This window comes from Danio rerio, chromosome 18 (genome assembly GCF_049306965.1).
Source record: "Danio rerio strain Tuebingen ecotype United States chromosome 18, GRCz12tu, whole genome shotgun sequence".
NCBI lineage: Eukaryota > Metazoa > Chordata > Actinopteri > Cypriniformes > Danionidae > Danio > Danio rerio.
In genome coordinates this window covers 4,974,531-5,000,926 of record NC_133193.1, presented here as the reverse complement: position 1 = coordinate 5,000,926, position 26,396 = coordinate 4,974,531, and the positions used below count along the sequence as shown (strand labels likewise).

At 35.6% G+C, this 26,396-nt stretch overlaps 1 protein-coding gene and 1 long non-coding RNA gene across 5 annotated transcripts in view; one reads left to right on the top strand and one right to left on the bottom strand.

The window, feature by feature from the left end:
- Positions 1-1,415: 1,415 nt before the first annotated feature.
- LOC141378795 (uncharacterized) lies at positions 1,416-9,342 on the bottom strand. The gene is made up of 4 exons (XR_012394175.1): positions 9,241-9,342; positions 4,585-4,709; positions 2,979-3,113; positions 1,416-2,124 (listed from the first exon to the last, which is right to left on the bottom strand). It is a non-coding gene; the product is annotated as an uncharacterized lncRNA (long non-coding RNA).
- Positions 9,343-9,409: 67 nt separating this feature from the next.
- fam168a (family with sequence similarity 168 member A) overlaps positions 9,410-26,396 on the top strand; it is a 100,382-nt gene continuing 83,395 nt past the window's right edge. For 2 of the 4 annotated variants that reach the window (NM_001244879.1, NM_001045470.2), the window contains 1 exon segment: positions 9,410-9,582. The gene's annotated coding sequence lies outside the window, so the exon portion shown is untranslated. 4 annotated transcript variants of the gene reach the window in all.

The window sequence follows — 26,396 nt, the reverse complement described above, 5'->3', positions numbered from 1 at the left end:
GCGTGCGTATAAATGGAAGTCTATGGGAGGAAAAGCCCAGTCGGACCGCAGCTTAAGAGTTTGATTAGCTAGCCGAGGTGTGTCTGATTTGAGTTTGAATACCCCTGCCTTAAAGAGACTTTATCCTTAGACGCTGGCTAGACTATAAAATAAACAAGACATGTCACTTGTATAGTTTTGAAAGGTGTAAAGTGTAACGGTCAATATGTTGAATGAAGACCCACCTACTAGAACAGGAGCCAATCATTGATCGCTATAGACTGGCGTTTCTCTGGGGGAAAAGCTCAGCCCAGATTTGTGCCATCACCACAGTTTGGGGGTCAGCAAACATACTGGAATCTCAGTGAATACTTGTTTCACAGACATAAGAAATATATCCACATGAAGCTTGAAATCTGTGCTACACTTCTGGAGGAGATTCGCCTTCAAGACCAAGTTGTGAATTGCTTCAGAAAAGCAGCGGGATCTGATGATCATTATCCAGAGGATGATAATGTGTAGACAGGCCATGAATAAGGTTGGTGTTGTGATCTCGTTCCTACCGCAACCTGAAAAAAAGCAAATTTTGTTTGATTTGAATGTTTAAAAATGAAACTTATGAGACAGTTGTTGTTTAATTTTATTGGCGATTCCGAATATGTAATGTAATCATAAGCTTAGCTAACAGTTTTGGAGAATTTGATTTTTCCCCATTCAGACAGAATGCCCGAACATACTGCCCAAGAGGTGATTCTAAGATAGCCGTCGAGTAAATTTGCTTGCCTTGAAGCAGGGGTGTTCAAACTCAGTCCTGGAGAGCCGGTGTCCTGCAGGTTTTAGCTCCAACTTTCCTCAACACACCTGCAAGGATGTTTTTAGAAAGCCTAGAAAGAGTTTGATTAGCTAGCCTAGGTGTGTCTGAATTGAGTTTGAATACCCCTGCCTTAAAGGGACTTTATCCTTAGACGCTGGCTAGACTATAAAATAAACAAGACATGTCACTTGTATAGTTTTGAAAGGTGTAAAGTGTAACGGTCAATATGTTGAATGAAGACCCACCTACTAGAACAGGAGCCAATCATTGATCGCTATAGACTGGCGTTTCTCTGGGGGAAAAGCTCAGCCCAGATTTGTGCCATCACCACAGTTTGGGGGTCAGCAAACATACAGGAATCTCAGTGAATACTTGTTTCACAGACATAAGAAATATATCCACATGAAGCTTGAAATCTGTGCTACACTTCTGGAGGAGATTCGCCTTCAAGACCAAGTTGTGAATTGCTTCAGAAAAGCAGCGGGATCTGAAGATCATTATCCAGAGGATGATAATGTGTAGACAGGCCATGAATAAGGTTGGTGTTGTGATCTCGTTCCTTCCGCAACCTGAAAAAAAGCTAATTTTGTTTGATTTGAATGTTTAAAAATGAAACTTATGAGACAGTTGTTGTTTAATTTTATTGGCGATTCCGAATATGTAATGTAATCATAAGCTTAGCTAACAGTTTTGGAGAATTTGATGTTTCCCCATTCAGACAGAATGCCCGAACATACTGCCCAAGAGGTGATTCTAAGATAGCCGCCGAGTAAAATTGCTTGCCTTGAAGCAGGGGTGTTCAAACTCAGTCCTGGAGAGCCGGTGTCCTGCAGGTTTTAGCTCCAACTTTCCTCAACATACCTGCAAGGATGTTTTTAGAAAGCCTAGAAAGAGTTTGATTAGTTAGCCTAGGTGTGTCTGAATTGAGTTTGAATACCCCTGCCTTAAAGGGACTTTATCCCTGGACGCTGGCTAGACTATAAAATAAACAAGACATGTCACTTGTATAGTTTTGAAAGGTGTAAAGTGTAACGGTCAATCATTGATCGCTATAGACTGACGTTTCTCTGGGGGAAAAGCTCAGACCAGATATGGTTAATTTAATGGGTCAGATACTGGAATCTCAGTGAATACTTGTTTCACAGACATAAGAAATATATCAACATGAAGCTTGAAATCTGTGTTACACTTCTGGAGGAGATTCGCCTTCAAGACCAAGTTGTGAATTGCTTCAGAAAAGCAGCGGGATTTGATGATCATTATCCAGAGGATGATAATGTGTAGACAGGCCTTAAATGAGGTTGGTGTCGTGATCTCGTTCCTTCTGCAACCTGAAAAAAATGCAGATTTTTGTTTTTTGGCAGACGTTTAGAAACTAAACTTATAACACAGTTGTTTAATTTTATTGGTGATTCCATTATGAAATGTAACCGTAAGCTTGGCAGACACTTTTGGAGAATTTAATGTTTCCACATTCAGACAGATTGGCTGAGCATACTGCCCGAGAGGCATTTCAAAGATGGCCAATTAGTGAAATGACTTGCCTTAAAGCAGGGGTGTCCAAACTCACTTCTGGAGGTCCGATATCCTGCAGGATTTAGCTCCAACTTGCCTCAACACGCCTAGTAAGAGATTGGCTAGCCTAGGTGTGTCTGATTGGGGTCTGAACTATACTCTGTAGGACATCCACCCACCAGGACCGAGTTAGGACACCCCTGCCTTAAAGGGACTTTGTCCTTGGACACTGGCTAAGCATTGAATTTTGGCTAGGCATTAAATTTCATGACCTAAATCTAACCTAATACTAACGTTTTATGACATTGTGTACCTGCGTTAGTTTATCTGCTATTAAAATATTGGTTCATTCTATAAAATTTGTTAACATTATTTTACAAGTATTGCAAATTAGAGCATTGCTTAGTCTTCTTTTTATATCTTAAACATGTCATTCAGGCTGTTTCATTGAAAACATCATTAGCCAAATCAGTGATCTTACAAATCCATGATCTGTTCTGACACCAATAGGATTTCATCAGTCACAAAACAACACGGGCAGGGTAGATGTGCGTGTGAAAACGCTCCCATTCAGTGGCTTCTTTCTGCCTTGTGAATGACTTTTGTCTACTTTTTTTGGCAGCTGACACATCAACACTTCTGATTAGCATATACAACTGTGTTCATTCACCTATTAAACACAGTTCTGCTCTGTGTTGTTTGTGTCAGGATGATGATGATGTTGTTTTGTCTCATTTAACCACACCTTTCTGTACTTCAGAAAACTTTTTTGTATCAGGAGTTGAGGATTCGTGCTCTTTCCGCTCTGTCAGAGAGAGTAGAGGAAGAATTAACCACTCAAATATAAGCAATTATCTCTTAATTAGTCCTTAATTACCATGTTTGAAAGAACAGGTCAGAGGAGTACATTTAGCATAGTAAACATGGTATTTTTGGAAGTGCTTCATTGGGGATTAATGGTAGGCCTATTCAATGATTACATCAGGTAAAAGTGAGATTGTGAAAAAAAAATTACATGTAAGAAATACATTTTGATTTCAGACAGAAATCAAATCCGATTGTTGTCTTTTAGATTGAAGGCAAAAAAAAATAACAATATAAATCTAATTTCTTTAAAACTGACATTAAATATATATATACACTCACCGGCCACTTTATTAGGTACACCTCTGCAACTGCTTGTTAACGCAATATTCTAATCAGCTAATCACTTTGCAGCAACTCAATACATTTAGGCATGTAGCATGGTCAAGATGATCTGCTGCAGTTCAAATAGAAGATCAGATCTCGTTTTCATTTAGGTTATTTAACTTTAATTCAAATGAAATGAAATGGAAAAAAATGACAACAAAATAAAACAGAAATACAAAAAAGTACATTAATAAGACTAAAATAACACTTACATTTGCATTAATTTCACCTAAAAACACAATGGTGTCATGATGGTAACTTTAGGCTATCGTTTTTGTTATTATCTGACACAAGAAACAAAAAAGTCAAAGTTTGACTATCATTAAATGCTCATTAAGAGCTCAGTTGTGCTACTCAAAACTTCTGCAACTGAAGAAAGCGAAGAAACAGTAAATAGAAGGGATATAGCTGTGGAGACTCATGTCAATATAGCATCATTTTAGTGACACTACAACAATAACTGTGAGAGTTGGGTTGAGGGTTGGGTAGATGTTAATAAATTACAATTTAATGGGTAATTTAATAAATAATATGAATAATACTATATATAATTACTGTTTTGACATAACTCTGAGGGTTGGGATTAGGGTTGGGGTCGGGGTAGATGTTAATAAAATACAATTTAATGGGTAATTTAATAAATAAAATTAATAATACTTTATATAATTCTGTTTTAACGTTACTCTGAGAGGTTGGTATAGGGTTGGGGTCGGGTAGACGGTAATAAAATACAATTTAATGGGTAATTATTAAATAATATGAAGAATTCTCTGTAAAATTACTATTTTACATTACTGTCACGGTTGGGGTAGGGGTAAATGTTAATGAAATACAATTTAATGGGTAATTTAATCAATAGTATAAATATCACTCGGTATAGGCTAATTACTGTTTTACATTACTGTACGCAAAGCCGTTAATAAAATACAGTTTGTTTGGTAATTTAATAAATAATATAAAGATAATATAAATAACACGCCGTATAATTGCTGTTTTTACATTATTGCCATGGTTATAGGGTTTAATAAGACACAATTAACGTAAGATTTAATAAAATTATATATAAATAATTGCCTTTGGCTTACCGCCGCGTCTGTATCCTTTCTAGTAACTCTCGTCTTTAGGTGGAGCTCCAGCTGTTCTGTTCAATTAAAACAGAGCCGCGTTTCCCTCTAGCGGTCATCAATAGTCCCTGCATTTTACACTCAGCCTGGGGAGGTTCATAGAGCAGAACAAAAATAGTTTACCTGATGAAATAAAGAACAAATAATTTAAAACGCAGACTTAAAAAATCACCAGAAAATTAAATAAGCTTAATAAACTGTGCTGACAACAATTAAGAAAAGCCTTCTAAAAATACACGTTTCTCTTACAGGGATAGTTCGCACAGAAATTAAAAGTTAATCATCTAGACCTTTATGAGTTTCTTCTGTTGAACTTTAAAGAACAAACTTTGAGAGTAAAAACACCTTTTTATATGTAAAGAACTCTTTCAAAATGACCCCTTTTACCTAATACATAATAAATGGATATTAATAATAATTCACTCAGCTATATTCATAATGTAATTTTAGGACTTTTGTGTGTTTTATGACTTCAATATGTCTAGAATTCCCTTAGAATTTAGCCTAAATGTATTATTATTTTTATTTTAGTAATAATATATTTATTTTCAAGCCTGTGAGGATCTTTCATAGATCAAAACAATAATAATTATAGGTGATTGTTGTTTATATTATAGCGGTTCATTCCACTATGGCGACCACAAGTAAATAAAGAGACTAAGCCGAAGGTAAGTTCATGAATAGGTTTATTTTATCCTTTTAATTAGCTTTTAATATTTGTGTTTTTATTTAAACATTTATTATTATTTAATTTAAAGCATTAATTATTATTATTATTATTATTATTATTGTTATTATTATTTAAACGACCTCAAAATGACTAAAACTTTAATAAATGTTTGGTTGAAAGCACAGTTATTAAAAAGCTCATTGAAAATACTAATACAAGCTACAATAGTTACTTGATGTCAGTCTGTTAAATTGTCAGGAGAGGGCGCTGTTGGATTTCAGCAGAACTAACAGCTGTGTTTACTATTTTGCTATTACATTTATGTACAGCAAAGCCAGTATTCTGTAAATCAGGTCTTCCGTACATAAAAAAAAGTCATGTAAAATAAATATAAAAAAAGGTGTTTGGAATCTAAATGGTGTACTTTGAGGTTTTAGGGCAGAGGTTCAGGGGTTACTACTGTCGCCTCACAGCATTAAGGTTGCTGGTTCGAACCCAAGGCTGGGTCAAGTAGCATTTCTGTGTGGAGTATTGTGGGGGGAAAATTTTTTTTATTATTATTACTTTTGTGTCTTTGTTTTTTATAAGAAAATTGTTAAGACTAACAACAGATTAAACAATTTTTCTCATATGTATGAGATCACATATTGACCAGACACGCTTCCTCTTTTTACTGTGCTGCATACTTTTAGAAGGAACATGCCGACAAGATAGAAATAGCAGAATAAGTGTGGGGGCTTTTGTTTAATGCAAAGTCAAGACATTTCACAAGTTGTCATGATGCTTGTAGAAGTTCATTCATTCATTCATTTTCTTGTCAGCTTAGTCCCTTTATTAATCTGGGGTCGCCACAGCGGAATGAACCGCCAACTTATCCAGCATGTTTTTACGCAGCGGATGCCCTTCCAGCCACAACCCTTCTTTGGGAAAGCTTATAGAAGTTGTCAAATTTATTAAAGATGCACGTAATTGTTCAGTTCTGGTATGCAGAGAAGGGTTGCAGAAAGAGGAAGTATGTCTGGGGTATAAGTGCCAAAGGACTGCAGGGGGGGGCAAGTCGGAGCACACACTCTGGTACCCCGAGCTCTGCGTTGGTTGGGGAATTTCTAAATTAAACCAAAAACACTCTACAGCAATTGGCTTAAGATTGGAAAACAAAATTTGTGACATTGCAACCTGCAGAACCATGCAGGGAAATTTAAAAACTAAATAAATAAATAAGTAATAATAATAATGTCTTATGGCTTTGTGTGTCAGCTGGGCAATGACCAAATGTACTACAGAATATTGTGTTTACACATATCCACACATTACATGTAAATGCATCAGCTTTTTTACAGCATAATACTCACTACTCACTAGTCTTGAGTGCTTTTGAAAGGTCTACTCTTTACTACTCTTTACTCTTTATTTTGAGTGTTATTTACAACAGCTACTTTTACTCTAGTGTATGTGGGTGAATGAGAGTGTATGGGTGTTTCCCAGAACTGGGTTGCAGCTGGATGGTCATCCACTGTGCAAAACAAATGCTGCAAAAGTTGGCGGTTCATTTCACTGTGGCGAGAGGAAAGTGAATGAATGAATGAATGAATGAATGAATGAATGACTTTGAGGTTTTGCAATATAGTAGGCTCTACATTGTAGGCTACATATCTTTTACACTCTTCAGTATTAAAGCTTATTGTATGTAATGGAATGTAGTGTAATCAGCTATCTGTCAGACACACAAAGGGAAATCAGATCCCGATAAAATGTGATCTGTCGTGTTTAAAACACTAGATGGCGTTGTTGCTCTTTCTCCGCTGATTGAGTTTCTTTCTCTTCATCTGTTCACCAGAAAACCGGACATTCTCGATATTATTGATATTACAGGTTTAATTATCGCTTCATTTGTCGAAATGTGAGGCTAGTTTACATATGTCTTGTTTTATTTGCTTGAGTCTTCAGTCAAAACCCTTGTTTTGGCTCAAGCTCGTGCACGAGTGCATTACAGACACTAGAGGACGCGCGAACTCATCGCATCAGTTTTATATGGCAGCAGGCCCGTAGCCAGCCTGGTAATAGAGGTGGTTCTTTTCTTCTCAAAAAGTGGACCTTTTTGCAGTTATACGCCTCAGCTTCTATTTAACTATGAGATTTAAATACTGCATTTTAGTGACATTCTAAGCAGTCCTTTTTTTCTGGATTAGCTAGTCACACGTCATCATAACCACACTTTTTGATGTACTAAAAATATTTTTTTTAAAATTGCAATAAGGAAAAATAAAACATTTTATACAAATTAATTAAATCATATTTCATAAGGAAAAAATAGGCATCTGTTAAAAAAAATACATGTAAATGTAAAAGTGTAAAAGTAAAAATGTAAAAGTAACAAAATTGTAGCCTACTGTCATTTATTAGACATAAAACAAACTAGCCAGCACCTTCAACTGTCCTCGGACACAGTTTGGTCATTTCAATAAAAAACTAATAATTAAAACATAATAATAATAATAATAATAATAAGAAGAAGAAGAAGAAGAAGAAGAAAAAGAAGATGAAGAATAACAACAATAATAATAATAATAGACGTTTCATTCCGCTGTGGCGAGCCCAGTTTAATAAAAGGACTAAGCCAAAAAAATTTATAATAATAATAATAATAATAATAATAAGCGGTTCATTCCACTGTAGTGACCTCAGTTTAATAAAGGGACTAACCCAAAAATATGAATGAATGAAAAATATTATTATTAATAATATTATTATTAATAATAATAATAATAATAATAATAATAATAATAATAATAATAAAACAATAATAATGAATTATTCAGAATTTTTTCCTGGACATCAACAATAAGCAAAAAATATTCAAATCCATGTAATTTGGTCGCTTCAGGTGCTTTACACCTTTTTATTGCTTATTTTTATTTCATAAATATATATTGGCATTTTATTTATTACAACAGAGTTTGATTTACTTAAAAACAACTTTTTTATTTTTGTTATTATTATTTTATTTTATTATTATTATTAATAAATAATATATTTATATTATTTTAATAGTTTATATTTAACATTATTATTATTTTATCATTATTATTGTTATTATTATTATTATTATTATTATTATTACTATTATTATTATTATTATTATTATTATTAATTTGTCTGTCGTTATATTTTTTATTTTATTTTAAAGTCTGAGAAAAAAAACTATAGGCATTTTATTTATTACAACAAAGTTTAGTGTATAAAAAGCTATATTGTAATAATTATGATTATATTATTGTTGTACCTAGTACTGGCTTGCGCCTGGAAGGGCATCCGTCCATTCCGCTTTGGCGATCCCCTGATAAATAAGCGACTAAGCTGAAGGAAAATAAATAAAAGGACAATAATTATTATTATCAATAATTTGTCTGTCTGTTATTTATTTCTTTATTTGTTTATTTTATTTTAAAGTATATATAATATATTTAGGCATCTTAACTGTGACAACTGAGATGTTATAAAAACAACTTTCACATTTTTAGCTATTTTTATTATTGTTATATTATTAATAAATAATATGTGTGTTACTTTAATAGTTAATATTTACAACCATTATTATTATTTTCAATATTTATCTGTCTGTTATTTATTTATTTACGTTACATTCCAATCATTTATGCAACAAACACGTTTATTTTCAGGAGACCATGAAAACTGCGGCATTTTCTGACTCCCCTGTCAACTGCACATTCATGCAAAAGCTTACAAAAAACCGATCCAGAAATCTGCTTTAATTGAATGCCCAGTCGTGCGTTCATATGGCCATTTTGTTTTGGTTTTCCTCGTGCACATGAAAACTGGAAGGAAAAAAAATCTGACGTTTGCGGATTTAATCTAAACTACGGACAGCCACTTATCACGCATGGGATGTTCATGCACACCACTATAAAACATCAGAACAGTTTTACCCTCATGCACACGCGCGCGTTCATATTAGTGATTTCTCCTCGTGCATATGGCGAATAGATGGTGCACTGAATGACTGGTGCGTTCAGTCGTGCGTCAGAAACAGAGGTCCTCCCCTTGTGTTTCCATGTCTCTCTCTCTCGCTTTCTGTCCCCCTCCCTTCCTCTCTTCTCTTCTGGCATCCCCATCCCCCATCGCTTTATGTGCTTCCATACAGCCTGAAAAATCAACCGGAGGAGGAAACCTTCACACTCAACGGAGAATAGACTGACCCACAGAACACCGCTGGAAACCGGGATCACAGACTGGATCAGGGTGACCCATCTTGAACCTGCTTCACACTGGTGAGTCACGTTTCATCTAGTTTTCATTTCCCCCTCCAACAAAAAGTCCAGAAACAGCATTCGAGCTCCACCACCATCAAACAGCAGCAGTGCATTTCTCCTGCCAGTGTGTGTGTTTGTGTGTTAGTGATGGTCAAGCTCTTTCTAATGCAATCCAATGGTGATTAATTAAAGAGAGGGGAATAAAAACGAACGCGTTCGCCTTTTCTGTCCGAGTTCGGAATATCATATTTCAGAACGCGAGCCGCGAATGAGATGCATTTTTTTTTTCTTTCTCAAAGCTGACTTTGTTCATTCCCTTGTCATGCATTTGGACATTCCATAGAGCTGAGACAGAGAGACACTCAAAATGGTGTCTGGAGGAGTTTGAGGCCTTTAAACGCATTGGGATCCGATCATAAACGCGAATATAGACGCGCGATTGAACAATCAGACGCATCCATGTGCAACAATGTAACTGCGATTATGACGCAATAAAGATCTTTTGTTGATCAGCGTTCTAAATGGAACGCGCGTTCGAGCGCCAGTTCCACTTTCTCCTTTTTTTTAGCCGCTTTCGACCAAAATGCCAACGATTTCTTTTAAATATGGTGTTATTATTTTAAATATGGCATATTTTTTTGTTGTTGCATTCTTGGATTGTTGATACAAAGGAAAACTGCACGTTGGTTCACATCGAATGCAGTCGGTGTGTTTCTGGATATTGTTTCTGTGCATGTTCATGAAATTAATTTCACATCTGCTGCCAGTCACAGGGCAGTATGTGGGTGCTTTGTGTTGTAAGGTAGTAGAGGAATGCAAAACAACATTGCCTCCTCCATCACTTGCAGATATAACAATGGGTGACACTTTACATCTATTGTGCATGTAACATATTCATCATATATACAGTTGAATTCAGAATTATTAGCCCTCCTAAATTATTAGCCCCCCTGTTTATTTCCCCCAAATTTCTGTTTAACAAAGAAGATTTTTTTTCAACACATTTCTAAACAATAGTTTTAATAACTCATTTCTAATAACTAATTTATTTATTTCTGATGACAATAAATAATATTTGACTAGATATTTTTTCAAGACACTTCTATGCAGCTTAAAATGACATTTAAAGGCTTAACTGGGTTAATTAGGTTAACTAGGCAGGTTAGGGTAATTAGGCAAGTTATTGTATAACAATGTTGTTAACAATGTATTGTATAACGATTATTATTTTTTTGATTGTCTACAGAAAACAGTCTGTAGACAATAGGGATAAAAATGTGCGTAAAGGGGCTAATATTTTTGTCCTAAAATGGTGTTTCAAAAATTCAAAGCTGCTGTTATCCTACCCAAATAAAACAAAAAAGACTTTCTCCAGAAGAAAAAAATATTATCTTGCTATAAATATAAATATCATACATGCAATGAAATTTCCTTGCTCTGTTAATCATCATTTGGGAAATATAAAAAAATAAATAAAAAGGGGGCTAATAATTATGACTTCAACTGTATTTATATATTCATGTGTGTATATATATATATATATATATATATATATATATATATATATATATATATATATATATATATATATATATAGTGTGAAATTGTTCAAGTATACAGTGCTTGATGTATATGTTATCTTTTAAATTCAAATTTTAATAGGAAGCTATACAACATTATATTTGTGAAAATACATTAGATTAATCAATACTAAGTCCAAATCTGGAGCTTATCTATTGAAATAACTTACAATAATAGTACAAAAACTAGTACACCCAAATTTATGTAGAAAAATATTAAATACAAATTTAAAAAAGAGAGAAAATTAAGAAAAGCAAAAACATTGAAAACATTTGTTGAAATTTTGTAGTTTGTAATTTTTGTTTTGCAATATTGCTTGCGTTTAATTTTATTGGTGACTAAAATAATAATTTAAAAATATATTTGTTTAATACATCTTTTTTGTTGAAATGCACCAAATTATATGACCTATACTAAGAAATGAATAAAATGTACATTTTCAAAATGGTGTGTAGTCAATTATGCTGAGCACTTTATATGTTCAATTGTTTGTTACATATCAATAATATACTCATAATATTTTTATATGTAAATATATAATTTATTAAATATACAGTGTATATATATATATATATATATATATATACTTCACAATTAATTTATACAGTATAGAAAATAGATATTGTTTGGATTAGTGCTGCACAATATTGGGACAATTTGACATTGTGATATTTTTTTTTCTCTGTGCAATATATATTAACTAGATTGCTTAAATAGCTCTATTTGCCAGGTCACGTAATAAACTTTAGATTGACTGGGATGATTTTGTAGATGCAGTGCTCAGCATAATTGCATATATTTATTAATGTATTAGTAAATATAGGCAATGTACTTTGATGCATTTGAACAAAACAGATTTATTAAACAGACATATTTATTAAAATAATATTTTAATCACCGAACATCTTTAAAAATTGAAAGATAATACATTTAAACTTATGCAAAAAAAAAAAAAACGCAAACTACAAAATTTCAACACACATTTTTACATTTAAAAATATATATTTTTATTTAGGTTTATTTTAGGTCAGACATTAAAATATACAAAGTACTAATACATATAGATATACGCACTAATACAATTCACCAAATAAGAAATGATCAGGAAAACATAATTATACACTAAATAAGTATACAAATAAAAGGTAAAATACCACATATATAAACAAAGATATACAAACATAGGATAACAATAATAATAATAATAATAATAATAATAATAATAATAAAATAATAAACAACAACAAAATAATAAAATAATAATACAAATAAAAGAAAGTAAAAAAAGGCAATTAAGTTATAGGTGTCTCCTTAAAAAATGTAGAAAAGGGCTCCAGACTTTCTGGAAATATTCTGGCTTTTGTTTTATTGTGAACTGAATCTTTTCCATTTAAAGAGCATGTAGGAAATCAAAAACCCATTCATTTATGTGTGTGTGTATGTATATATATATATATATATATATATATATATATATATATATATATATATATATATATATATATATATATATATATATATATTATTTAGCTCTTTTTAAAATTTGTATTTAATATTTTTCCCTAACATATAAATTTGGGGTACTGATTTTGGATTATCATTAACCGTTATGATTATCATTTGTCTTCAGGACTGACTAATCTAATGTATATGCACAAATATAATATTGTAAAGCTTCCTATAGAAAATATTCATTTAAATGAGAGATTTGTAAGGGGTGTACTCATATATGCCGAGCACTGTACATATAAGAAAACAAAAGCAACGGTGCAAATATTACAGTGAAATAAAGACAAACTCTATGGTTTTCTGTGGAGAGTTTAACGGTATTTGAGGACAGAAATGCAACAATCAAAAATGTAAAATCACATTAGAAAATAGCAAAATGAATCTTTATTAAACTTCTTTGTGCACTAATGAAATGCTTTAAAATGCTGACAATTCTCCAGTGACTCCACAAATCTTATGTGTTTTTACTTGTGGTTCCTGTTCATCTTTAATCCTAACTCAACACTGCATATCTTATGATGTGACTATTGCAGATGCACACACTGCGATATCGTGCAGACCTCGTTTGGATTCATAATCTTTGGTAGCACATTTAATTTCTCCTTGCAATATAATATAGTCCTGCTTGATTCTATGCGGAATCGATACAGAAAGCGCAATGTAATGTTTCCAAAAAAATATAAATAGATGACAAAACCGTTGACATTTATTTCAGTCTGCATGGGGGATCGTTGCAGACCTCATCACGTTCTCTTCAATCTCCACCAATCCTGCAATAAAAGCATCAGTGCTCTCCTGATGGATGGTCTTAACGTTACAGTGCCTGAGCACAACAGACACCCAAAATGCTTCGTTTGTTTTCATTGATAGTTTCATTATCAGCTCCAAATTCAATTTGTACAGAAAAGCTCCCCATCACAGTGTGACTGCGACTTATTAGAGCTTTATGGATCGTGCTGCAAGTATGCTGAAGCCATTGGGGTTTTGTCATAATTAAAGGATTTCTTGCAATCATGTGTTGAAGTAGCAGGTGCTCTGATGGAATGGAGGAACATAAATATTTTGAAGGATTTCTGAGTATTCGGAGCTCCGTCTGTATGTGAGTGATTGCAAATTGTCTTAATTAGTAAGTATTAAATATCACTGGTACTAATAGGGCGACGCGGTGGCGCAGTAGGTAGTGCTGTCGCCTCACAGCAAGATGGTTGGTTCTAGGTTCGGCTGGGTCAGTTGGCGTTTCTGTGTGGAGTTTGCATGTTCTCCCCGCATTAATGTGGGTTTTCTCCGAGTGCTCCGGTTTCCCCTACAAGTCCAAAGATATGTGGTACAGGTGAATGAGGTAGGCTAAACTGTCCGTAGTGTATGAGTGTGAATGAGTGTGTGGATGTTTCCCAGGTCAGTTGGCATTTCTGTGTGGAGTTTGCATGTTCTCCCCATGTTGGTGTTGGTTTCCTCCGAGCACTCCGGTTTGCCCCACAAGTCCTAAGACATGCACTATAGGGGAATTGGGTAATCCAAATTGTCCACAGTGTATGTGTGTGAATAAGATTGGGTGTTTCCCAGTGATGGGTTCCAGTTGAAAGGGCATCCACTAAGTAAAACATATGCTGGATAAGTTGGTGGTTCATTCCGCTGTGGCGCTCCCAGATTAATAAAGGGACTAAGCCAAAAAGAAAATGAATGTATGAATATCATCACAATCCCCAGTAATCTACAGTTCTGCCACTATATGAACTACAACTCCCATCAGGCACCTCACACACACACCAGTTCTGGATTACCTCTGATTACACACAGAGACAGCTGGTAACTCATCATGGACTGATTATCTGGACTACATATTCACCTCTCAAACACACACACACACATTGCTGAGTCCTGTTTCCTATAACATTTCTATGCAGTTTCCTTGTCTTGTTCTCCCGTAGTTTTTGATCTCTGTTTTTGTTACTGTTCATGCAGTTTGTCTTTAGATGTGAGCAAAGTGAGGCTTCATGAAACACTGAAACAGTCGAAGCAAATGTGTCGAAGCTATGTAAAACATATGCTGGATAAGTTGTCGAATCATTCCGCTGTGGCGCCCCCAGATTAATAAAGGGATTAAGCCGAAAAGAAAATGATTGAATGAATGAATGAATGAATGAATGAATGAATGCTACTATTAGGCATGCAACTAAGTAAAAATTATGGTCTGACATTGAAAATTCTGGATAAGTTTGTGATAATTATTTGTGACTTTAATAAATAGAAATATTATAATAATATTTTATGAAGTAATTTTGTAAGACTTTTTAAATGTAACTCTTATGTCACTTTGAATTATATTGATATTTAAAATGGTGGCTCAGTAGAAAGCGCATTAAAAATTGAAATTGAAATTGAAATTATAGCACCTCAAATGTAATTAACAGCACTGATGAACAATAGAGAGACAGAATCAGATCAATCTTGCTTTGAGAGTGTGAGAAGTTAAAGGGACAGGCAACAAAACAAACGTGCTTCATTATAATTAACAGAAAGATTTGGTTCATAGCGGCACAGTGGCTCAGTGGTTAGCACTTACACCTCACAGCAAGGAAGTTGCTGGTTTGAGTCCCGGCTGGGCCGGTTGACATTTCTGTGTGGAGTTTGCATGTTCCCTCTATGTTTGTGTAGGTTTCCTCTGGGTGCTCTGGTTTCCTCCTCAGTCCAACACTGAAAGAAATTACATTTGGTATTTGGGCCATTCTTTAACTACTGGCACTTTTAGCCTTGTGAAGTTGAGTAAAAAAAACTTGTTCAAAATTAACATAACAGAGCCTCATAAGTTAATTAACTTAATTGTTTGTTGTTCAATCAACTTAAATTTGTAAAAACAATTAAGGTAACTTAATCAATTTGTGTTGGGACAACATGAAGGAATTGTGTGGAACCCAGCAGTTTTTACAGTGAAGACGTGTTATAAGTGAATGGTAGATGAACTAATTTGGCCATATTGTACGAGTCTGTGTGTAATTGTGAAAGTGTATGGGTGTTTTCCAGTACTGTGTTGTGGCTGGAAGGGTATCCACTGTTTAAAACATATGCTGGAATAGTTAGCGGTTCATTCTGCTGTGGCGACCCCTGATAAATAAGGAACTCAGTTGAAGAAAAATGAATTGTTGGTTGTTTTTTCTGAACGCTCCCTTAATGTACAAGTAGCTAAAATTTGCTCATTCAGAGGCAGGAACCGGCAGACATGCAGCAACTTTAATCATAAAGTAAACACAAAACAATCCATCTGGGGCTCCTTCATGGAACTCGACACTTGTAAACACTCGCTCTATTAGGCTCGCGGCTCTCAGAACCGCCCACACTTGTCACAGCTACCAAGCCGACCAATCACAGAGCTTGTGCTTAGCGTCATTGCGACGTGTTGGTACATTTTCTGAGAGGTGCACACCAGTTTCGTTGTCAGCCATGATAAGGGCTATGCGACTGCCTTCAGTACCTTATTTATCAGGGGTTGCCACAGCAGAATGAACCTCCAACTATTTTGGCATATGTTTTTAAATGACTACTCATTTCAACGGAGTGCAAGAGACTTCCGGTGACCTGCGTTGACGCGAGCTACAGCGACCGTTGACGACAAGGTGGGAGTGTCAAGTTATGTGACAAAGTTGAGAAACCTTCAACTTCATGCAATTAAAAAGCAACTTTCTTGAGCGACAGCCAATAGGAGCTCCAGTAGAGCTCAGGTGATCTCTCAGCTCGCTCAGTGGCCAGTTGTATTGAGATGCACTCTAAAAATACTCTCAATCATAATTAAGCCATTCATTTCAATTGGTAGAATTAAATTCATTATTTATAAAAAAACAAAATATATTTTTTCCAATGTCATGCAGCCTTATAGTGACACACAACACTTTCTTGTTGTCCCAACGCAAATCGATTAAATTAACTTAATTGGTTTTACAAATTTGATGTGGATTGAACGTATAACAATTATTCATTCATTAATTTTCCTCCGGCTTAGTTTCTTTATTTATCAGAGGTCGCCACAGCGGAATGAACCGCCAACTATTCCAGCATATGTTTTAAACAGCGGATGCCCTTTCAGCCGCAACCAAGTACTAGGAAACACCCATACACTCTCACCTTCACACACACACTCATACACTATGGCCAATTTAGTTTATTCAATTCATCTGTAGCGCATGTGACGGAAACCGGAACATAAAACAATTAAGTTGTTCCAAATAATCTCAAGCTTTGTGTTGATTAAGCTCATTTTAAATAGTTTGTACATTTTTGGATGTTTGAAATTGCAGATATTTTGTAGTTTTGGGTGTAGTAATTCTCAGCGTTTGCTCTTGAAGTACACACGCTTTGTAGAGGAACTGCTGCCCATGTTTTGCTCTTCATTAATGTTCTGATGTTTAATGATGGCCTAGAGAAGCGTAGCGTAGAGAGGCCACTCTAGTTGTACATTTCGCCACTAAAATCCACTGCTACGTTTTCCTCCCACGGCTTTCAGACTTTGAGAAGCTCTTATTCATCCGTTCCCTCTGTAATTGGACAGCTGATATTTCTCATGAGTGATGAAAGTAGTCCAAGTTTGCCACAAACATGTCAGAATGCGGGCCTCTGGCTCTGCGTTAATGGTGTACATACTGTACAGGTGAAGTCTAAATTATTCGCCGTCCTGTGAATTTTTTGTTTTCTTTTTCAGATATTTCCCAAATGATGTTTAACTGAGCGATGAATTTTTCACAGTATTTCCGATAATATTTTTTCTTCTGAAGAAAGTCTTATTGGTTTTATTTCGGCTAGAATAAAAGCAGTTTTAAATTTTTTAAAAGCCATTTTAAGGTCAATACTAAGCCTCCTTAAGCAGTATTTAATTATTTTTGATTGTCTACAGAACAAACCACTGTTACACAATGTATGGCTGAGCGATAAACCAATTTCATCGATTAATTCGAGTGTGAAGTTCACATCGATTTGTTTGAATGAAAATCGGTTTTCACCCTAACACGTGACGCTCCCCTCTGGAATCCCGTAGATCCCCCTATAATCCCATTGAAACGCACAAATAGCATGCATCGAGCAGAGGTGAACTCAAAAAAATGTTGCGCTCTTTAAAATGAAATGAAATACACAAACGCACAAACATGCCCGCCCAAAAAGTTGTATAGTTCAGAACTCTCCATTACGCGTTCACCGTGAGACATGCGCATTTGAAGCTGCATGTCACACATAGGGAGAAGTAATGGATAAGACAATTATTGTAGATGATGCTCATATGAAAAGAACCGTTACCCATAGATATATGCTAGAGCTGCACAATTAATCGAAAAAAGATTCATATCTCGATTCGACCCCCTAGATCAGGGGTCACCAATCTCGGTCCTGGAGGGCCGGTGTCCCTGCAGGGTTTAGCTCCTACTTGCCTCACCACACCTGCCTGGATGTTTCAAGTATACCTAATTAAACACTTTTTCAGGTGTGTTTGATTAGAGTTGGAGCTAAAATTTGTAGGGCACCGGCCCTCCAGGAACAAGTTTGGTGACCACTGCCCTAGATGATGTTAATCCAGCATTTCTACGATTCTGCCAATTATAATTTCAAGTTCAGGACAGAAGAAAAGGCGGCTGCACGAGTCTTTTCATTGTTTCACACATGTTGCTCAGTGACATGGACTCCTTCAAATGATGTTAAATGAGTCACATACTGTATTTATAAGGTATAATTCACCCAAAAAATTTCATTTTTGTCTTCATATAATGATGTATTCGCGGCTGGGAAATCACACGTGGCGTGAGCTGCTGACTGTGAGCTGTTATCAAAGAAAGTAATACTTAATGATAGACGCGCGCGTGTCTACTTTAGTGAACTGAGCCTGCATATGCTGTGAGTAACGGGTAATAAAATTGTAAATAATATTCAGTTTGTGGCACAGAGTGATCATTTGAGAGCCGCGCGTGAAGTATGAACAGCACTTAGCAGTGAAAATGAAACTGAAAGCGTGCACATCATTTAAATAATCATATCGCATTTTAGAGTTATGATTGCGACAAGCATTTGATATGTTTTTTCTTTCATAGCGAACACACAGTTGTGCATGAAAATAAATGTTTACAGTGTCAGTATAACTACTCTAGCCTATATAATGTTGATTTTACCAATGAATAAAATGGTCTAATAATGTTCTCAATGACAGATTGCAAGCAAAGGCCTACATCTCAAACATAATTCAACATCAGAATTATTAAAAGTAGAATAGAATTATTTATAGAATCCAGTAGACCTGCATATGATTTTATTATTGTTGTTTTACCATATGTTTGAGAAAAAACAATAATAATTGCAGACTCATATTAACCTTTATTTTACATCTACAGAATCGTGAGAAAATCGTGATTCTCATTTTAGCCAAAATCGTGCAGCTCTAATATATACAATGTAAAAATCTATGACTGTTGCCGATCTAACATTGGAATCCAATGTTGCTGTTTCCAGATAAATTAAATGCCCCAGCCGCAAAGACGTTCATTACTGTAAATATTAACATTGAACAAACTCGCGCAGGGCACTAGACCCAAACTACCAGATGCAGCGACCTGAACCAAATAACAGCAATAAAATGCAACCCACCAGCCTAATTGGAGTAATTTATATGAACTGATATAACACAAAATATAAATGAATAAACCTCTGAATGTTTTTTTTTAAAAAGTCCCCTTTTTACAATCACTATGTGTTTACTATCGCTATAATTATATAAAATGGTGTAAATTATATTAATATTATAAAAGTCTTGTATGCAATTATAAAAAGTGGTTGTGAAATTTGATGTTTAAATGATCCGTTTTTTTCTTGAGCATTTGTTTTATCCGATAATTATAATTACGATAAGGTTCTACAGGTTAATAACCTTCAATTCCAAGCATTTTTTTTTTTTTTTGAGGGGTAATTTTTTTCTTTTTGACTAGGTCATATCGCCCAGTCCAAATAAAATGACTTGTTTATTTACCCCAACTTACTTAAATAATCTTTAAATGTCACTTTAAGCTGAATACTAGCATCTTGAAGAATATCTAGTTAAATATTATTTACTGTCGTCATGACAAAGATAAAATAAATTGGTCATTAGAAACGAGTTATTAAAACTATTATGCGTATAAATGTGTAAACAGAAATTGGGGAAAATACAGGAGGGTTACTAATTCTGACTTCAACTGCATCTGCCTTATTATTGCATCTTTTGTCTCATTCCTTGTTCATCAGAGGTGCTTTTTAGTTTTAAGTTTGTCCTTTTATTGTAATGATGAGCTTCTACTCTAAATCCAGAGTGAAATGAGAGGATTATGATTGACGCACCTCTCAGCTGTGTGTTATAGCATATGCATTCACTGTAACAGTGCTTGTAGACCTCAGAATAACCACACACACACACACACACACACCCTGAGGGGATGTTGGTTTCCCCTGATAAACAGGAGCTGAAAAAGCTCAGAGATCCTGCCTTGTGGCAACCGGGGAATCCCATTAAATGTTGCGATGGCGTTTCGAGGTATCAGTTTCAACACATGACATCATCATCACAGCATAACATGGAAAATGTAGCGTCATCTGAAATATGGAGTGCTGAACCTGATTATTATCTTGCGCTTTGGAAAACAGACATGAAATGTTTATCGGTGTTCGAAGTATTATTAACAATTAAGGTAATGGGGACCTGAATGCATTGATTATTAGTGGGCATACAAATGGCCCCCCAAAACTCCCTGGAAGGGATCTTGTTGAGGCTCTCACTGGGCATCTCTGTCTATATTGTTGGCCACAATATAGACAGAGATTTCGTCGAAATCGACGTTTGTGTTCTTCAGAGGTAAGTTGAGTATGACCAATCTGCATCCCAGGCTCATTCTGGAAACGTAGCCCAGCGGATGTTTCTGGAGACTGCGAAATAGGTCTTGGGAAATACGTTTTCGCGAATCCGTTTGCGCCCGCGCTGTTCTCGTGTAAAGCCGCCGGAGGCTGCTGTCGAGCGGCCATCTGTCTGACTGAATGACTGAAAGATTGAATGGGCGGCCGGCCAAAGGCACCCTCCTACTCCTCCTTCCCTAAACCCAACCGGTTTTACCGATTGACCCGCCGGCCCACCCACCAGCTCGCTCAATTCCCTAAACCGAAGCGACGATTTACAAAAAACCATTACAAAGCCATTCAGAAAAAGAAAAGTTTTTGTCTTACCTGATTTCTGGAATTGCTCTTCCCCGGACTCGAACACGGTCTTCACCGTCTTCACGCTCGGCTCCCCTCTGGCTCTCCGCTCCGCCAACGAACATGAAGAGCTAACCGGACAAAGTAGTTGAGGCGGGAAACCCCTCCACACGAAAGTGAGCTGTCAGCCGGTGAGCGCCAAGAGAAGTGGCGTCACACCGCCCCGTAGCGTTCGCTTGGAAAAAAATTAAATGCAGCCTTACCTACCTCCGGCCACGTAAATCGCGGTCTCCAGAAACGTCCACGGGGCTACGTTTCCAGAATGAGCTTGGGTTGCCAATCTGCTTGGCTTCATGTACAACAGTGGATTGAAAGTTAATAGTTGATTTGCTGTGGACAGGAAATTTTTACACTGGTCTCATGTGGGTTCACATGAGATGAATGGAGAGGTTTATAAATTGGTCTAGTGTCTTTCCATCGTCAGGACATGCCAGTTCTTTGTCGATTTGCAAAACAGACATGAAATGGTTATCAGTGTTGGGTGTAATTAGTTATAAAGTAACTAGTTACTGTAATTAGATTACTTTCCACAGAGCAGAAGAAAAGTAAGGGATTACTATTGATTTTTAAGTCATTTAAATACAGTTATAATGTACTTGTTTAAATATTGTACATAAATTCAGTAGTTTTGGATCAATTGAGAAGCAGAGTAATTCATTGATCAAGTGGATTAAACATGTTTGAGAAACAATAAACTGAGCTGTCAACATTGGGATGTGAAATTAAGCAGGCCTGCAGTGTAGCCAGCCTGGTAAATATGGTGGTTTTATTTTTAATCTAACTTATGTTCTGCTGTTTTAAAATAACCACAATTTAAAAACAAAATTTTATTGACAGTGAACGAGTGGAGAGGCATCATGTTTATTTTTTTGGCTCATATTTTCTAAGAGAAAAAAAATCTAATTAAATGCATTCCTAGTTCTTAAAATGCCCAAAGACATTTAGCATGGCATTTTTAGCACGCATTTAGCCAATTGTATTTTTTTTGGCTTATATTATCTGAAAAAATAAATAAATAAAATTGATAAATAAATAAATGTCAATGCATTTTAAGTTCTTATTTAATTTGTTTCCCTTTTATTATATTATTTTTTAAATATTTAAATAATTATTTCTCTCTACTTAGTTTTGACAGGCATAAAATGTTATTCTTAAAATGCCCAAATATATTTAGCATAGCATTTAAAAAAAAAAAAATTGTGCACTCAGCTCCTTCAATATGATTAATAATAGATTTCCATTAATAATTGATCTGTAGTCTATTATAACTGCATTTCATTTTTGTTCATTTTTTTTTACATTTGTTATTCTTTTAGGTGATGTTTTCGAAGCGTAGATTATTAAATTTTTTCTCCCCATGGAGAATAATATCACTAATATAAGGACCCTCAACCAGTACACAGCAGGACTAAGACATCAAAGCGAAAGGTGTTTAAGAGGATAATAAAAACCAGCTAGCGATAGCAGGACTTTACTAGAGTTAGTCAGATTATCCTTACAAAGACCAATTAATGCCTGCTTTAATGCAAAGTTTTCACAATGGAATTAATTTTCCCTTTACTTAAAGACTTAGAAGATGTTCCTGCATGTACAGTTGAAGTGAGAATTATTGTCAGTATAATTATTATTATTGTTTTTATTATCATTATTATTTTTCAAATATTTGCATGCATTTTTTTCGTGTTTACGCGGTCATAGAACAGATACGATCTGTGTCACATATGAGCAAAAAATCGGAATTGGGTCAAATTTAACTGGCAGTGTAAACGGGGCCTTATTGGTTTTATTTCGGCTAGAATAAAAGCTGTTTTTTATTTTATTAAAGCCATTTTAAGGTCAATATTATTAGCCCTCTTAAGCAATGTTTATTTTTTTAATTGTCTACAGAACAAACCACTGTTATTCAATGACTTGCCTAATTACCCTAACCTGCCTAGTTAACCTAATTGAGCCTTTTAAATGTCACTTTAAGCTGAACGCTAGTATCCTGAAAAATATCTAGTAAAATATTATTTACTGTCATCATGGCAAAGATAAAAGAAATCAGTTATTAGAGATGAGTTATTAAAACTATTATGCTTAGAATTGTGTTAAAAATAAATATACTGGAGGGCTAAGAATTTAGACTACAACTACATATAAGGAGTCGTGTGACAATGGGGGTGAGGGTCCAAATGCAGTTTATTAATAGCTTAGCCTGGCAGGCAATGGTCAAACAGGAACAAACAGATACATGAGGGTAATCCAAAATAGTAGCCGGTGGTTACAAACAAACAACATAAACAATAACAAAAACAGGGGTCAAAAACCTAGAAGAAAAACTAGGCATGAATGATGTGAAACTGACATTTTGATACAGAGTTGAGATCCTGAGGTGCAAGTGTTTCGAGGTCACATGACTAAAGTGTTTCGAAACACCAGGTCACATGACTAAAGCGATTCAAAGTGTAGGTCATTTCAGAAGTGTTTCGAGACCTGGATCTGCATTTGACTGACAGAGTCGGAAAAGACATCTATCTCATGTAGGGTTGTAACGGTATGAATTTTTTACGGTATGATAATCGTCTAAAACAATACCACGGTTTGACGGTTTCGCGGTACACGGTATGTTACAAATGTTAAAAAATAATAGAACAGTGAAGCAAATTTGACTTTTTCCAAATAATATATTTTCAGTTACTATAAACAACACCACTTACAATGAGCAAATAAAAAAAAAAGAAAATAATAAATAATGTGTCAAAGTCCAAATAAAGTCCAAATAAACATGGTGTAAATCCTCAGTAAAAAAATAGATACAAATATTTACTATCCTATAAATAGTTACATAACGAAACTAGATTCAATATGGAACATCCTTAGGTTTTATGTGCCAGCATGGATATGGTTGTCTGTGGATATGGATTTGGATATGGTTGTCTGCAATGCAGACAAACAGCTGCACCTTCATTTGCGACTTTTGAAAACAGCAAGAGCAGCAGTTCGTCTTTGCTGTGTCACTGTTTTGTCATGTTTCTGTGCTGCTGTGCATGCAAAAGTACTTAGTATGAGAATTATTTCATGCAAAACTTTTTTTTTTTTGCGTTTTATTTAGCCACGCAGAAATGTATGCCTATCTCTCATTCCATGTTGTTCAAAAAGCTCATTGTTTGGTCCACAAACAAAAGCGAAACCTATGCTTATTGGTTGTGATATAGTGAGTTTGAACCAATCTGGGCATGGAGGAGGGACAATGCATCAATGTATCATGTCTGGTTTGTCCGGAGACACAGTGACGAGCGTTTCTTTGTCAAATCAGCGTGGTCAAATTTTGATGACGTAACCGCACTGATTCCGGAGCCTCTGAATTGTTATGTGATACAGCACTGGAAAGCTGAGATTCTCTTCTTTATGCCACTCTTTGAATTGTATGAATCGGATCAGCGGATCAAAAGTTATTAAACATTTAAAAGCAATACTTATTTTTAGCCGCGGGCGGCTGTCTCGGTCTTTAAGGGTTAAAACCGTTGATATGTAATTGTTCATGGTATGATAATCGTGCACGTTCAAATCGTGGTAGACCGTCATACCGGTATATTGTTACAACCCTAATCTCATGTAGCCTAGCGAACCATTCGTGTGCACAGAGTAACTGTGCTGCAAATGACCCAAGTTCGAATGCCGACTTGTACAAATATTCTGAAATTACGACTTGATGTATTTTAATGAGCAAAACAAGACATTTATTCACAAAGTGTTCATTCGGATGCCAGACCATTGTTAAAACAAAACACGTTACAAGATTAGAGCATTTAAACTAACATCTATATTGCATCATGCTGGATTTAAACCCATTAGCTCTGCATGCCAGTCAGGAAGTCTCACCACTTCACTAAATCACTTGAAAACTCAACTCTACAACGTGGGCTTTGATACCTGTCTTTGCTGAAGCTGTTCCAGAGCAATACATAAATTACCTCTAGATGTCAATGTAGATGGGTTTCGAAACGTTTCGAAGCGTCGATGGATTTGCTTTGACTGTTTCAGTGTTTCATGAAGCCTCACTTTGCTCACCACTAAAGACAAACTACATAAACAGTAACAAAAACAGAGACCAAAAACTACGGGAGAACAAGACAAGGAAAATGCATAGAAATGTTATGGGAAACAGGACTCAGCAATGTGTGTGTGTTTGAGAGGTGAATACATAGTCCAGATGATCAGTCCATGATGAGTTACCAGCTGTCTGTGTGTGTAATCAGATGTAATCCAGAACTGGTGTGTGTGTCAGGTACCTGATGGGAGTTGTAGTTCATATAGTGGCAGAACTGTAGATTACTGGGGATCGTGACGATATTCATTCATTCATTTTCTTTTCGGCTCAGTCCCTTTATTAATCAGGGGTTGCCACAGTGGAATGAACCACCAACTTATCCAGCATATGTTTTACGCAGTGGCAACCCATCACTGGGAAACACCCAATCTTATTCACACACATACACTGTGGACAAGTTAGATGGCCCGATTCCCCTGTAGCGCATGTCTTTGGATTTGGCAAACCGGAGCGCTCGGAGGAAACCAACACCAACACAGGAAGAACATGTAAACTCCACACAGACATGCCAACTTACCTAGCCGAGGCTCGAACAGCATTCTTCTTGCTGTGAGGCAATCATGCTACCCACTGCATCACCATGACACCCACCGCAACAATATTTGACTTTTAAAGCCAAATTAGTTTGTGTTTTTTAGCTATTTAATAGGAAATTAGACCAAAATTTGATAGCGAATTGGCAGGAGAGAGTGTGTGTTTGGCACATCGCTGATGCCGATTGTTAACAGTGTGGATATTTTACACATACTGTTGAACAAATGTCTACTAAACATCATGGTGTGTGTGTGTGTGTGTGGGCTGAGATGCTTTGAGATGGGCGTATTTTTGGACTTTCTGTGGGCAGACACTGAAATCACAGCCTTGCTGATTTTCACTGTAGGAAAAACGAAACTCCTGCCGGTTTTGTTACAGCAAACATATTAAAATGAACACACACAAAAAAGATGATTCTCCTTTTCAAGGGCGTAAACAAAGGAGCCTCTGGCTGTGTGAGCTGCGTCTCCTTTGAAAAGCTGCTGTAATTGAGCTTCAGATCATAAACACATGCATACGCATATACTCACAGCCACCCAAATACTCATTCAGTCTATTTCAAGACTTCCCACAGCTGTGACAGCAGTAACACGTGGTTTTAAAGTAAGTATGTACAAGCTTTTCTAGTGGTTCTCAGAGTATGGAGCCTTCTACTTATAGTGTCTTTAAATAGAGACCTTGAGTTGCCTTTGTTGGTGGCTGTCCCCTCTGATATTATATGAATATAATAAACATCACACATCGCCAATGTTCATAATGATCAATCTTACAGCCAAACTGTTGCAACTTTATTCAATAAAGAGTTCCTGTCTTGTTCCTTTAATTTGTCTACTGCATCACCTGTATTTGCTTACCATCATCCCGACGG